This window comes from Ochotona curzoniae, unplaced genomic scaffold (genome assembly GCF_017591425.1).
Source record: "Ochotona curzoniae isolate NIBS_2020 unplaced genomic scaffold, NIBS_Ocur_1.0 contig_1, whole genome shotgun sequence".
Lineage (NCBI taxonomy): Eukaryota > Metazoa > Chordata > Mammalia > Lagomorpha > Ochotonidae > Ochotona > Ochotona curzoniae.
The window spans coordinates 2,456,724-2,469,965 of NW_024464918.1; the positions used below are offsets into that span (position 1 = coordinate 2,456,724).

Consider the following 13,242-nt stretch of genomic DNA (forward strand, 5'->3'; position numbering starts at 1 on the left):
CCAGGGTGTGCTCTCCCAGCCTAAGGGGTCAGCTGTTCCAAGGCCCTTGGGGAGAGGTACAGAGGTGGGTCCAGGGTACCTAGGGGAGGAGCATCACTCATGTTAACGTTAAGGGGGGGAGGTGGGGCACTGGCTGAGGCTGGGAGGAGTCAGGGGTCCTTTCCTGTCTCTGTAGGCCCCCACCTGGGTAAAGCCCCAGCTCCTGGCCCAAGGTCAACAGTCAACATACAATAGGGGGGCCCGACGCAGTGGTCTAGTGGCTAAAGTCTTTGCCTTGAACGTGCTGGGATTCCATATGGGCGCCAGTTCTAATCCCAGCAGCTCCACTTCCCATCCAGCTCCCTGCTTGTGGCCTGGGAAAGCAGAGTACGGTCCAAAGCCTTGGGACCCTGCACCTACATGGGAGACCTGGAAGAAGTTCCTGGCTCCTGGCTTCGGATGGGGCAGTACCGGCCGTTGTGGTTACTTGGGGAGTGAATCATCGGACGGAAGATCTTCCTCTCTGTCTCTCCTCCTCTCTGTGTATCTGACTTTGTAATGAAAATAAATAAACCTTTAAAAAAAATACAGTAGGGGTTCAGCCAGCATGGCTGTGATGTCACTTTGCCATCACCATTGGATCAGGGATGTTGGATGACTGAGCTGTGGCCACGCTGCCACCACTCTTTGCCTTTGAGCCAACCTCCCATGCCTCAGTTTCCAACTACAAAGCAGTCCCCTCCCCATCCCCCAACTGTCAAACCGCAGGGCCACAGTGCAGCCCAAGCCTGTACTGCCTCCTCTGGCCACAGGAAGCCACCTACACTTCCCACCAGTCCACCAGTCTTTCCTCTCAGCCCAGCCCCATAATCAGCCCTTCCCAGAACCCACATGGGTCCCAGTGGCCCTGGCATGCAGCACACACCAAGCCCCTCACCAACCTGTGAAGGCCCCGTTTGCTACTTGGAAGTCCCCTAACTTGTGGTCTTGCTGTGTGAGGCCAGGGAGGGGTGAGGATGGAGGAAGCTTTGTGCCATTCTGCATCCCCTCCTACCGCAAAGCCTCCAGCCATTTCCACTCAAGAACCCTAGCAGTGATAACTGCTAAGATGGTCTCAGGAGTCCTCACTGGGCGGCATGGCACATGGGGTGGGGTGCTGGACTCACCTGGGTATCCAGGTATGTACCCCAGTACTGGTGAGGACATTCCCCCATCTCTGCCTTTGTGTCCAGTCGCTTTGAAACACCGATTTTACAGTTGACAAAAGTGGGGGCAGAGGGTTGCAAACAGGCCTACAGTTACAATGCAATAGTGAGCGGCCAACCCAGGCACGGAGTCCCAGCGTATCCAACTGCAGTGGCCATGGCCTTAGAGGAGGTCCAACTCTCCAGCGTGGCCTCCACTTTCCCTTCCTTGACCTCTGGAAGAGCAGGGAGGGTGGCCTCAGTGCTGCATAGGAGACCTGTGCGGTTAGGAGCTGGGGGGCTTGCCTCCTGGGGGTTTGCTCTGTACCGTGGGCAGGAAGCCTGCAGACCGCATGTTAAAGGGCTGTAGCCACAGCCCTTGATGGGGTTTCTTTCAGTACCTAGAACATGGCTGTGTTGCAGGGGGTCCCAGCCCGGGCTCCCCTCCACCTTAGCTGTACAGGTCCTATTTATACTTATACTATGGCTAGGTTCCCCATGTGTGGACCCAGAACTAGAGCTGCTAAGGCTGAATTCTAGACCTGGGGTGCTGGCTGAAAGATGGAGTGGGAATATTGGATAATGAGGACCTTGGGAATCAAGGAAACAGGAAAGCGGGTGGCAGGGTAGGAGGCTCCTGAGCATGGTCACCCCCCCCATTTCTGCAACACTCCACCCCCCGCTGGCCAATCTGCACTCCTGGGAAATCGATTTTGCACAGCTTTCCTTCTCCTGCCTTTCGTCTTCCCAGCTCATCCACATTTCTCCCCAATCTGTCCTGACTCACTTGTCCCCTCCACATCCCCATATTTGGGTGCAGGTGGCTCCTCCACTTCCACAGGGCAGCCTGGCAATGGGACAAACCTCTATCTCCTCACCCCCGCCACCTGGCACTCCGCTGACTAGCAGTTTGAAGGCCAGGCCTCTCTTCTGTGATGGCCTAAAGAAGGGCGTTTGGACAAAAGGAGGTGGAGGGCAGGTGTAGGTGTGTGCACGGGGACCTGCTTGTGTCCACCCTGGACCAAGGGCCTGGGCAGGTACGGGGGCACAGTGTGCAGCCTCCTGCCAAGGGACACGCCCATATGTGACTGTGCATGTCTGTGTGTGTGCAGATGTGCCACAGGCCAGAGCTGTGACTGTTAATGGTGAGTGGGTTTCCGGAGTGCCCACGTGGGAGCTGCTATGTGCACGGCCTCATGGGGGCCGAGTCTGCACCATGTATGTATCAGTTGTGCATGCAGAGTCGGGTGAAACCATGTGTGTGGTGCCGTGAGTGACTGTGTCTGTCCGAGGCATGTGCCCCTGGCTGTGCGTGTAGGGGGTGCGTGAGTGTCTGTGCCGCCTGCCAAGCCACAGGGCCTCGCAGGCTGCCGGGGGCTGGGGTGACTCATGTCTCCTGAGCTAATCCCGCCACCCGCCGGCCCAGCTCACCCTGCTCTGCTGGGCTCATGGCTGCCAGCGCAGGAGGTTGGGGGGGAGCGGCGGGGGTGGGGTGGGGGGTGGAGGGCGGCGAGGGCAGCCGCAGCAGGGAGGCTGGCTTGATAAATAACCTGCTGCTTCCCCAGGCCTTGCAGAAGCCAGGGCTGCGGTATGGAGAGTAGTGGGGGAGGCAGCCCTGGCCCCCCCAGGCTCCGGCCGCCCCGGCCCCTGCGGCCCAGGCCGCGACTCCGGTTCCTGTTTCATCGAAACCTGAGCTGGGAAAAGCCTATCGGGTCATCTTGCCTGTCCCGCCGGCCGCCAGGCCCAGGCAAGCTGCCCCTCAGGGGACAAGCCCGCAGCCTGGCCGCCGAGCCAGTGGGTGGGTGGGTGGGGGGGAAGATATTTCTGTCCAGACTAAATGCAGCTCCAGGCCTCTGCCTCTGCACCCCCCCAACAGCTGCTCCCAGGGGCCCCCTGGCTCTACAAGACTGACTAAATATAGGCCCCCCAAATCAACAAGCCCCTAGCCACACCCACACAAGGGTAAAAGGAAGGTCCAATACAGGACCCTGCATCCCGGTATCTCATCTGAACTCACAGCAATGAAAAAACCATCATAACCCTGGTCTCAGCCCTGCCCCACAGCCCCCAGGTGGGGAAGTGACCAGCAGTAGTCAAGCTTGAGGGCACCTGCCCACAGCACCCTAGGGGCCATAGGCTCATAAACAGGGTCCTCTCCATCCTGCCTGTTCCCTGCCCAGGCTGGGCAATACCAGGCTTCTCCAATCTGTCCCAACCGGACCCTGGCCAGAAAACAAGTTGTGCCAGCTTTGGTGGGGGGGGAGGGGAGGAAGGGGGCAGGGGAGGCATGACAGCTGCTATTTCCTGGAGCCACAGACAGGCACAACCAGGATTCCTGCCTGGCTCTGGCTCACAGGGCATCCCTTCCCCTCTCCAGCCAGGTGGGTTCCTCCCCCGGCTGTGCAAACTACAGGGCAGAAAAGGACGAAGCGGGCTGCGGACAGCCCTAGGAGCAGGTGATAGGAGGGCATGGCGTCTACAGGGTCAGAGGGCCAGGAGGTAGCCCTAGTGCCCCTGCTCCTGCCCTCCTGCCTCCCCTAGCCCCACATGCACCAAATTCCCCACATGCCTGTCTGTCTCTGACAGCTCGCACAAATACTTGGCTGCACCGGCACCCGCTGTTCTGAGTGTGCTGTGCCTCCTCCCCTGCCTTCCCGGGGGGCACTGCAGATCAACTAGGCATGGGAGGGGGCCAGACGCTCAGTGGGCAGTGTGGAGGTGGTGGTGGCGGGGAAACCAGGGCAGGAGAAGGGACCAGCTACCACCCAGAAGCATCTCCCCCTTGGGGGTCTGCAGGCTTGTAGGCGGAGGGGCATAGGAGGCCACTATGAGCCAGTCTTTGGCTGGGCAGCAGCTGCCCACGCCCCCGCTACCCCCCGGAACCTCCCTGGAGAACCTTCCGGAGGCCTCCCACATGCCCAGGGCGATGAAACAGCATCTCTCAGCCCTGTGGTGGGCAGCAGCTCAGGGCGGACAGCACCACGAGGCCCCTGGGAAGGAGGCTCTGAATTCTGGATGGTGGCCCGGCCCCTCCTAGCAGCAGCCGTCACGTCCCCCACCCCACTGGGCTGCCACAGAGCAGGGGTGTGTTCCAGCTCTCCCCAAAGTGAGGGGCACACCCACCAGCTGTGGCTTGGGGCCACTGGACCCCCACTGCCCTACTTCCTGCCTGCCCAGGGGCTCTCCCAGGAGAGTTGAAGAGGAAACGCTTGTCCCAGGAGCAGCTGGGCTTTTCCGCTGGACTCCTCCCACCTCCCCTCCTCTCGGTCCTCCCAGAGTCACCCCTTAGACCAGAGCACACCCCAGCTGATCTTGCAGTCAGAATACTCAGCCTTGGTTGAAGCCTCCTGAGAAAATTCGTGCCCCCCATTTTTCACACAGGTACATGGAGCTCACAAGGAAGCCCATAGGCCCCTCTTGCTGAGATACGGACAGCAAGTCCTTCGCCACTGCCAAGGCACCCCCACTGCTTGCTGCCCAGGAAGCCGCCCAGTCACCCCATGCTTCTGGGAGCATCCCAGGGCAGGGAGGCCATGAGTGAAGGACTCAGCACCCTAGGTCCGCGTACCCAGACAGCTGCTCTCCTTCTCTACCCCTTAGCCTGATCAGGGTCTTCAACCTCATCTGCATTGTCTCCCACACCCCTGCCTGGGGGACAAAGGCTCCTCTCCCATTGCACAGATGGGGCTGCTGAGGCCCCCAGGGAGGGAGAGCTGCAGGCGGCCGTGAGTCAGAGGGGGAGCTGGGAAGCCGCCCGGCCTGCCGGCTGTCGCTGGAAGCAACAGCCTGCATTTCCTCCTCACACTAGTGCCTGGGGAAGCGTGGGCAGCAGGCGGGCATAGCAGCGAGGACCCCTCCAGTGCCTGCAGGCCAGCCGGCCCCACCCGCTCCTCAGGGAGCTCTCAGAGCAGGCCAGGGCTCCAGTCACCTGAGGGCACCAGACTCTGTGCCTGCTCCCTAAGCCTCTAGGTCCCCAGGACACAGACACCTGGTGTCCTTCTAGCAGCGGCTGGTTCTACAACCCCAACATGGCATGAATCTCAGGGGCTGAGAATCCTCCCATTCCCCCATCCTAAGCATTTGCTGATGCCGGACAAGCCTAAGTCACCCAGGGAAGACAGAGAGCAAGCTGGCTGAGTGGGCCAACCCTATTCACTGCCACGAGCCCAGTTAACCAGCTGTGGGAGAGGTGGGTCAGGGAAAGCAGCTGGGGCTGGGACTCCCACCCTCCCCCGCCAACACCCCACCCTGCAGCTGGGGAGGGGGCGCTCTAGTCTCCTTCCTGCAGGATAGGCCACCTCCTCTGGGCACACACAGCCGCTGATGTACAGATGTCAGGAAGGCCGCCCCCACCAGCGCCCAGGGGCGGCTGTGGGGTCTGGAAGCCTGCACCTCACCCTGAGGCTCAGGGGCAGGCCAAACCTCAGGTCAGGGCCAGTCCCTGGGGTTCTCAGGTTCCAAGCCAAGCTCCACGCTTCATCTTCCCACCTTCGCCACCCACTGCTTCCTTGGTCCTGCTACAGTCGTCCCTCCCAGGCCAGTGAGCAGCCAGCCAAGGCAAAGTTCCTGAGCCCATTTGAGAGACGGGAAGACTGAGGCCCAGGAAGAAGACGCTGTCTACCCTACTCATCTCACCCAGTAGCCTCCAGTAGCCTATTTATCTCTCAGTTTACTTTCTAAAAATCCTGCTTCATGGGGTCTGTGGGTCTCCTCCCATGTCTGTTCATCAGTCTCACCCCTACGAACCCTCCCGTCCATGCCCGCCGGCCCCCACCCAATGAGGTAAGCCAGACTTGCCAGGCCTGGGCTTCCTCAACTGCAACAGGAATGCAAACAGTCCCCAAACTGCTCAAGGCAGCAGCCGCCAGCAGGCTGTGGGCAGCAAGGGCTTGGGCCAGCCTGGCCCTCATCGCTGCCATCAGCACCACCAACACCACGCAGGCAGGACGGGAATGTATGTGATAGTTGGAGGCAGGCGCTGCCGACAGCAGCGGCTAACCCTCCTCCAGTCAAGACTTGGTGCCAGGGACTGAGGGTACAGGAAGGCGCCACTGCCACATCCCATTACAAAGCTGGCAAAGCAAGGGCTCAAAAACCCCCTGTAAGCACCTGATGAATGAGGAAATCAATGACAGGAGGCAAGGCCCTGCTCCATGGAGGGTGCAATGCAGCAAGTGTTCACGGCTAAGGAGGCCTTCTACAAACACTCAGGTGTGCGCGTGTGCACGCCCAAGGTCCTGTTTGAGGCACCTGGCAGGTCTGGCAACACAGGGAAGTCCACAGCTTGAGCCAGGGATCGCAGTAGACAAGGGGACTGTGGTGAGAGAGCAGGGGCAAGGGCTGAGGGAAAAGGGTCAGGACAGATGCTTTGCATAGTTCTGGCCATGGGATTACAGGCCTAGGCTAGGCTGCCCAGTGGGGGCACAAGACCTGCCAGGAGCTACCCCACGGGCCCCAGGCACCCACAATGCTTCGATGGGAGGCCCAGCAAGTTGGAGGAGGTCAGAAGAGGGCGTGGGCAAGGGGAGGGGTATAGTGGGTTCAAGGGCCATGTGGGGTCTGCCAGACAGGGAAGGGTAGGTTCAGGGCTCCCCCGGGGCCCCGGGCAGGCCCGGCTCTGCCCTGCTGGGGCCGGCAGCTGGAAGGGAGTAAATATAGCGTGGCGCGGGGCGTCCCGGCCACATTCCTGGGAGGCCAGTGCGGCCGCCTGCCCGCTGCTCCAGGCAGAGTGCGGCAGCCAGGGCCCAGAGCTGCCACTGCCCTCTTCCCAAACAAACAGAAAAATAAATAAAACCAGCTCTCACGGCTGGCCAGCACAGCTGTGGGAGGGGGCAGGAAGGGGTGGGCCCCGGGGCAGCGGGGCGGGAGGACCAGTTGCCGCAGTGGGTTTCTGTTCCACTGGGAAGGAGGAGGCCAGCGTGTGCGAGAGAGCAAAATGGAAGAAAAGGGCAGGGAGCCAGTCAGAGGTGTCAGAGGACCTGGATGAGGCAGAAGGTGCCGCAAGTGGGGGGTGGTCAAGAGGGACAGGGACAGCACCAGCGCCAGGGGCAGGCACAGTGGGAGATGGCAGAGGCAGCCTCTGGGTCAGTAATTCAGTGACAGGAATGCCCTGGGCAGGGGTGGCAGGCAGACAAAGGGGCTGGGGCAGGGGGCCGACTTGAAGGGCCATGAAATATTAAAGAGCCCAGGCCTGTGAGTGACACAGGTCACAGAAAGCAGGAGTGTGTGGGGGCTGTATGTGTATCGGGGGTCAACCCTGAGGCAGAGGGAGGCCCCCACCTCCACCCGCCATCTTTCCAGCTCTGTGGACAGAGGGGCAGGCGGAGGTGGGAGGGGCCAGCAAGGACACCTTGCAGGTCTCCTTTTCCCTGAGGCTGATGTGGTGTAGCCAACCTTCCAGAACTGCCAGGCACCCCAGCAAAGGAGCCAGAAGGCACCTCCTAGAGAAAGAGAGGAGAATAGCAGCTCCCCAGTCCAAGGGGGGGCGGGACAAGCCACCACATTCCCCAGATGAGACCTGGGTGGAAGAGCTGTACCTCACCACTTGGTGCAGCTGAGCCAGCAGGTCCTCACCCTCAGGCCCTCCCACCCCACTCTGGCCCCATTACCAGCCTTATGACCTTGGCCAGCACCCTGGTCCCCGAGTGGATGCATCCACCAGCCCCAGCCCAGCCTGAGCAAAGCAGGGAGAGGGCTGCTGAACTGCTGGCACCCACCCTACCCCATGCCTAGGAGGTTAGCAGGCATCAGCCCCATGCCAAACCCACACTAGAGGCAGAGAGACAAGTCCAAGGTCACACATCTGCTCACGGTAGAATGCAGACGTACAAACTAACTCTGGGCCCTGCGTTGGGTCTCCCTGTTTCCTGGGAGATACAAGCCCACCTACACTGAACATCAACTAGGACAGCCCCCCAGGCTGGGCCCTCAACTGTCCCCTCCCCTTGCTGGTCTAAGAACTATCTTGTTGAACTATCAGCGGGCGCTCTTATTGTCCCATTGCAGAGCTAAGGAAAACTGAGATGAACTGAGAGAGCACAGCTTGCCCACATGTCACCCATCCAGCTAGGCAGTGACACATTTGTCTGGGAGGAGGGGGATAGCAATAAGAAGGACCCAGGAGGAAAGGGAGTACAGACGTCCAGGCGGCTCCCAGAAAGGCTACCACCAAGAGGTCAGCAGCAAGGTTATTCTGAGTGGGTGTCTGGCAACTGTTCTGGGAGTAGGAGGCAGGCAGGGCCCCTGCAGCCCCAAGTGAGGGCTTGGCCAAGGTGCTCGGGCACTTGGAGACACCCACTCTGTACCAGATTAACACAAGTCACCACCCTCAGCATAAGGGTACTGAAGCTGATCCAGAAAGGGCCTGGGTACCAAGCTAACTAATCACTCCCAATCCATCTCGGTGCTGGTCAGGTCTGGGCGGGGGTTGGGGGGTCAGGGTCTCCTCCTTCCCTCTCAGTCCCTGCAAGCCCAGAGGGAGGCCAGCATCAGAGGCAGGAAATGAAGAAGAATTTGCGATCTAATTGAGCTGGCGGGGGATTAGGCGGCAGAATGCAATTACAGGGGTTGGAGCAGGGCCAGGGGCACTGACACCCCGAGATGTGGCCTGGCCCAGGTGACTGGGCCCAGCCAATCTTTCAGGCCAGAAATACCCAACATGACTGGGAGGGGTGGGGGGAGGATGGGTGGTAGCCCAGGGTACAGTTGGGGTCACATGTCCTTGCTCAGCATACAGAGAAAACTACAGGATTTCAACCCCCATGTGACATCCAAAAGCAGGAAGTTTTCCTGGGAATTCTCCCTCAGGGAAAAGCCAGCCAGAAGACCCTCACGGGCCCTCTAAGCATACACACACATGTGTATATGTTCTCAGGTAAGCCCCAAACATCCATGTTCACCAGCATAGGGGTAGCATGCCCACCTGCAGACACATAGCACTGGCCCTTTGCTGCCACTGGCTCCAAAGGGACACACAGACACACACACACACACACACGCACACACCATGACCTTAAAATCCTTTTATTCCTGTAATCACAGGCTGCCATCGCTGTGGATACGCGCTGTCACCCCGGCCCCAGCCTGTCTCCCTCCACGGCTTCCAAAACTCCCAGCAGGCAGACAGACGGGAGGCTGCCCGGTGACTACCAGGCAGGAGGTGGGGGAGGAAGGGAGGGAGGGCCACCCCCCCACACTGACCACCCTACCCAGCCTTGTCACATTGTCACAGTTCTCACACACAGCACCATGAAGAGAATCCTGTACTACTACACATGCAGACCATGAACATAAACTTCCCCCACATGTCCCTGCTCACAAAGCCACACAGGCTCCAGCTCCTACCCCCTCATACCTGCACCCGCGATGTAGACACCCCTGTCACGAGCACCCCCTCCCCCAGCTCCCCACACCTCAGACCCAGGGGGACCAGCGTCCACAAAGCCTCCTGTCAGCTGGCGCTGCCTCTGGCTTAGGAGCAGGTGGAAGGTGGGAGATGGCTGGGTCCTTGAGGGCCAGTCTTTTCTAAGTGCTGGCAGCCTGGGAGGGTGGGCTCAACGCTTGGGGGCGGGGGCACGTGGAGGAAGGCAGACAGGGTGAGGGGAAGTAAAGAGAAAGCAGAAAAAAACTTTAGTGGGATATTCTTGTTGGGCAGTAGCGCGTGAGTAACGGGGAAGGTTTTTTGTGGTCTGGTGAGCTTCAGCTATGAGAGTTTAACTATTAATACACTTAGTCAAGGACACTTCACACACACAACACACAACCCCACACCAGGCTAGGACAGGACCAGGTGGTGGCGAGGGTAACCAAGGAGAGTCCCAGGGGGTGGGGAAGGGGGCGGAGCTTCCACCCTTGACCTGCCTCTGGGGCAGCTTGGCGGGCGGCACTGCAGAGCAGGTACTCAGCTGGCCCTCAGTGGTGCAGAGTGAGCCGTTGCCTCCTCCTTGACCAGAGGCGGCTCCAGGACAGCAGGGCTGACAAGCAAACTGACTGTAGCCCATCTCTACTCCACCCCTCCGTGAAGAGCTAGGCGGGGTCCTAAAACAAAGGTGGAGTACTGAATTTCCACTTAGTTTTCTTTTTTTTTTTTTTTTAAACCCAGATTCAATCTTACCACTACACTCCTGGTGGAGTGTGGGGGAACCCTCAGTTTTACTCTTTGCCCAAAGGGGCACAAGGCAAGTAAGGAGGTGGGGAAAAGGCAACAAGAGCGCAGGGTCTTGGGGGAACCACTGGGAACTGAGGCCAGAACAGCTTCAGCCCTGGATGCAGGACCTTTGCCGCCCCTTCCCCCACCCAGCCCAGCCCAGCCCAGCCCAGCCAAGTGGACATTCCAGGCCTCACGTGATAAAGACGAGGCCGCTAGCCCTCGGGTAAGTCAACAGGCTCTGTCGCAGGAGAGATAGGAGGCCCAGGCCAGGGTCACCTGCTGAGCAGGGTTGGGGGGGAAACAGCCTGGCCCAAACACACACATAAATAAGGAACCAGGCGACAGCCAGGCAGCCAAGGGTCTGCGTTAGAGGAGCAGCCTCTGGGTCCACCCAAGAGAAGGGAGGTGGCAATGAGCATCAGCCACGAGAGGGCCCCTCCATCATGACGGGGGACTCTTAACTGGGAACTCGGAGGCCAAGCTCCTTCTGCTCTTCCCATCTCTTTAAAGAGCAAAACTCAACCCATCACCTCCTCTCCTCCCCCCCCAAGGAGAGATGACAATTTCCGCTCTGGGAGGGGGGTGACAGCTGCAGAGCGGGCCACCCCCCTCCCAGCTCCAGCTTGACTCTCATCTAGGGAAACTGCTAAATCAACACTCCACAGTCACGGGTAGGTAGCGCTGGCCCGAGCCTGCCCGGCAAGGCTCTCAAAAAAGGGTTTTTGCATGGGGGCTTCGCGTCCCAGTTCCTGGGTTACCAGTGGCAATGGGGTATGGCGGGGGGGGGGGGGGTTTGGGAGAAGAGGTATCAGGTCAAGCTTAGGCCAGCCACCCCTCCTTCCCACGTCTTCATTTAAATACTCCCAATTGCATGAACGGACGCTCTCCCCCTCGCTCCTCCCGCCCCCGCGGGCCGGGGCAGCTGAGGTGGCGCCGGGTGTTCAAATCGCGCTCCAAACAAGTCCGCAGCCTCGGCGTTCGCGGCCCCCGCCAGGCGGCCCCAGCGGAAAACTTGAAAGGGACTCTGTTTGCCTGCGGCCCTGGGGCGGCTCCAGCGGGGGCGAGGGCCCAAGCGATCCCACTCACCCCCTCCCCAGCGCTTCCTGAGCAAGCGCGGGAGCGGGTGGGGCGGGGAGGGACGTTGGACCACAGACCCCTGGGCTCCAGGCAGCGCCGGAGGCGCAGAGCAAGGCGCCCTCAGAAGGCTGGCCGGCCCGCACCCCTCTCTGAAGAAGGGACGGGACCACCCAGGGGTCCAGGCGCTGCGGGTGACAAAACAGGGTGCGGTCTCCTAGCCTGCGGAGAATCGCCGAGAACCCCACCCCGATACGCGCGCACGGGTGCCTCCAGGTATCCCTTCCGATCCCCCAGAGGTTGGGGTGAAGGAGGAAAAAGATCTTGTTCTCTCATTGGGTGCTTCAACTCTCTTCTGACAGGTCCCGGAGGTGGCCCCCAGTTTAAAAACTGGGGTCACTCACTTTCTGTCGAGCCTACAAATAAACAAAGCCGGGCGCACCCCCCCTCCGGAAAACGGCCCGTTCCGGGCGAGGACAACTTCCCTCAGTCAGAAAATTAACACATTCCTCTCGCGGCAGCTCAGCCCCTAGCTCCGGGGAAGAGGCGGGGAGGGGGCTCAAACCCAACTTCGTGGGCCAACAAGCGCGGGCCAGAGTCACCCGCACTGCCCCCTTCTTCGCCCAGTTAGCAGCTGGAGCACCCCCACACCCTCCGCCCCACCATCAGCCTCCCTGGCCGTGCCCGCCGCCTGGCGCACGCGGAGCTTGGGATTCAGCAGCCCCGGAGCTTGGGAGGGCGTTAGCGGCCACAGGACACCAGGACCTTGGGGGTGCTACTTGGAGGGGGGGGGTCAAACTTGATCAGCCCGCCAGGCACCCTGCGGGCAGCGGGGGCGCAGCCGGAGGGGAAATGCAGAAGTGGCCTCTCCCAAGTGGTGAAGGAGGCTCAGCCACGCGTGTTGCAGGGCGCACGGAGCAGTCACTACCGCCACTCCCCCACCCGCAAACACTGGGCTACGAGGGGGGTCCCTGGCGGGGAATGAGCGCCCAAGATCTCCACGCAATCCGCCCCCGCAGGCGGAGTGCCCGCCCCACACCGAGAGGTGAGATCCCAGGCGCCCGCCGCCCCAAGCGCCCGCGAGCTGGAGTCACTGGGGAGGGGGCGGGACCCCACTGGGAGGGCCCCGGCCCCACTCCAAAGCGTCCAACGCGCCGTCCGCGACCCTAAAAACCCTCTTTTTTGTCTGAACTCAGTGATCTGCGACCGAGAATACTGCGGCTTGGGGAGGCTTGGGTGTAGCAGCGGCCACAGAGCGTTCACCGGTGCCAGGTCTCCCAAGCTTCGGGGCTCCGTGGCTCCAGCCGCGGGCGTCCCCCGCCCCTCTCAAACGCCGACCCTTCCTTCCCCGTCCCCGGCTCTCCGCACCTGAACTTCGGGGGAAGCCGCGCCGCCAAACTTTCCGCCGACTTGAAGCGAACTCCGGCCCCGGCCGCGCACCGAGCCCCGGGGGAGGAGAGGGAGGGAGGCGGGGAAGGGGAGGGGGCCGGCCTCCGGGTGGGGGGGTCGGGGGAGGGCTGTGGCCCGACACCTACCGGCTCTCCGAGTCGTCCGAGTTGCCACCGCCGCCGTCGCCGCGAGGCCGAGGGGGAGGGGCGGGGTGGGGAGCTGCGCTCCGCTCTGGGCAACGCCGCGATGCGCTCCGCTCCAGCCGCCCGCCGTGCCCGGGTCCGGAGCCGGAGTCGCGCCGCCGCGGCTGGCCCGAGGCGGGGAGGGGGGGAGAGCCTGCAGCACCTGCCCCTCCTCCCCCTCCCCGCGGCCCAAATTAAAAAACAACAAAAAGCAACTAATCACCCCCGAGCGGAGCGCGGCGCGGCGGGCGGAGGGCTCAGCGTGCGGCGCCCGACTCAGCAGGCG

General features: G+C 61.3%; 1 protein-coding gene across 2 annotated transcripts in view; it reads right to left on the reverse strand.

Annotated features, from left to right (window-relative positions):
- CXXC5 (CXXC finger protein 5) overlaps positions 1–13,005 on the reverse strand; it is a 28,751-nt gene extending 15,746 nt beyond the window's left edge. The window contains exon 1 of one of the 2 annotated variants that reach the window (XM_040976185.1): positions 12,921–13,005. The gene's annotated coding sequence lies outside the window, so the exon portion shown is untranslated. Of the gene's footprint in view, positions 1–12,753; positions 12,824–12,920 lie in introns of those variants that run through there. The other variant, XM_040976268.1, reaches the window with a different exon arrangement.
- Between the last annotated feature and the right edge of the window lie 237 nt (positions 13,006–13,242).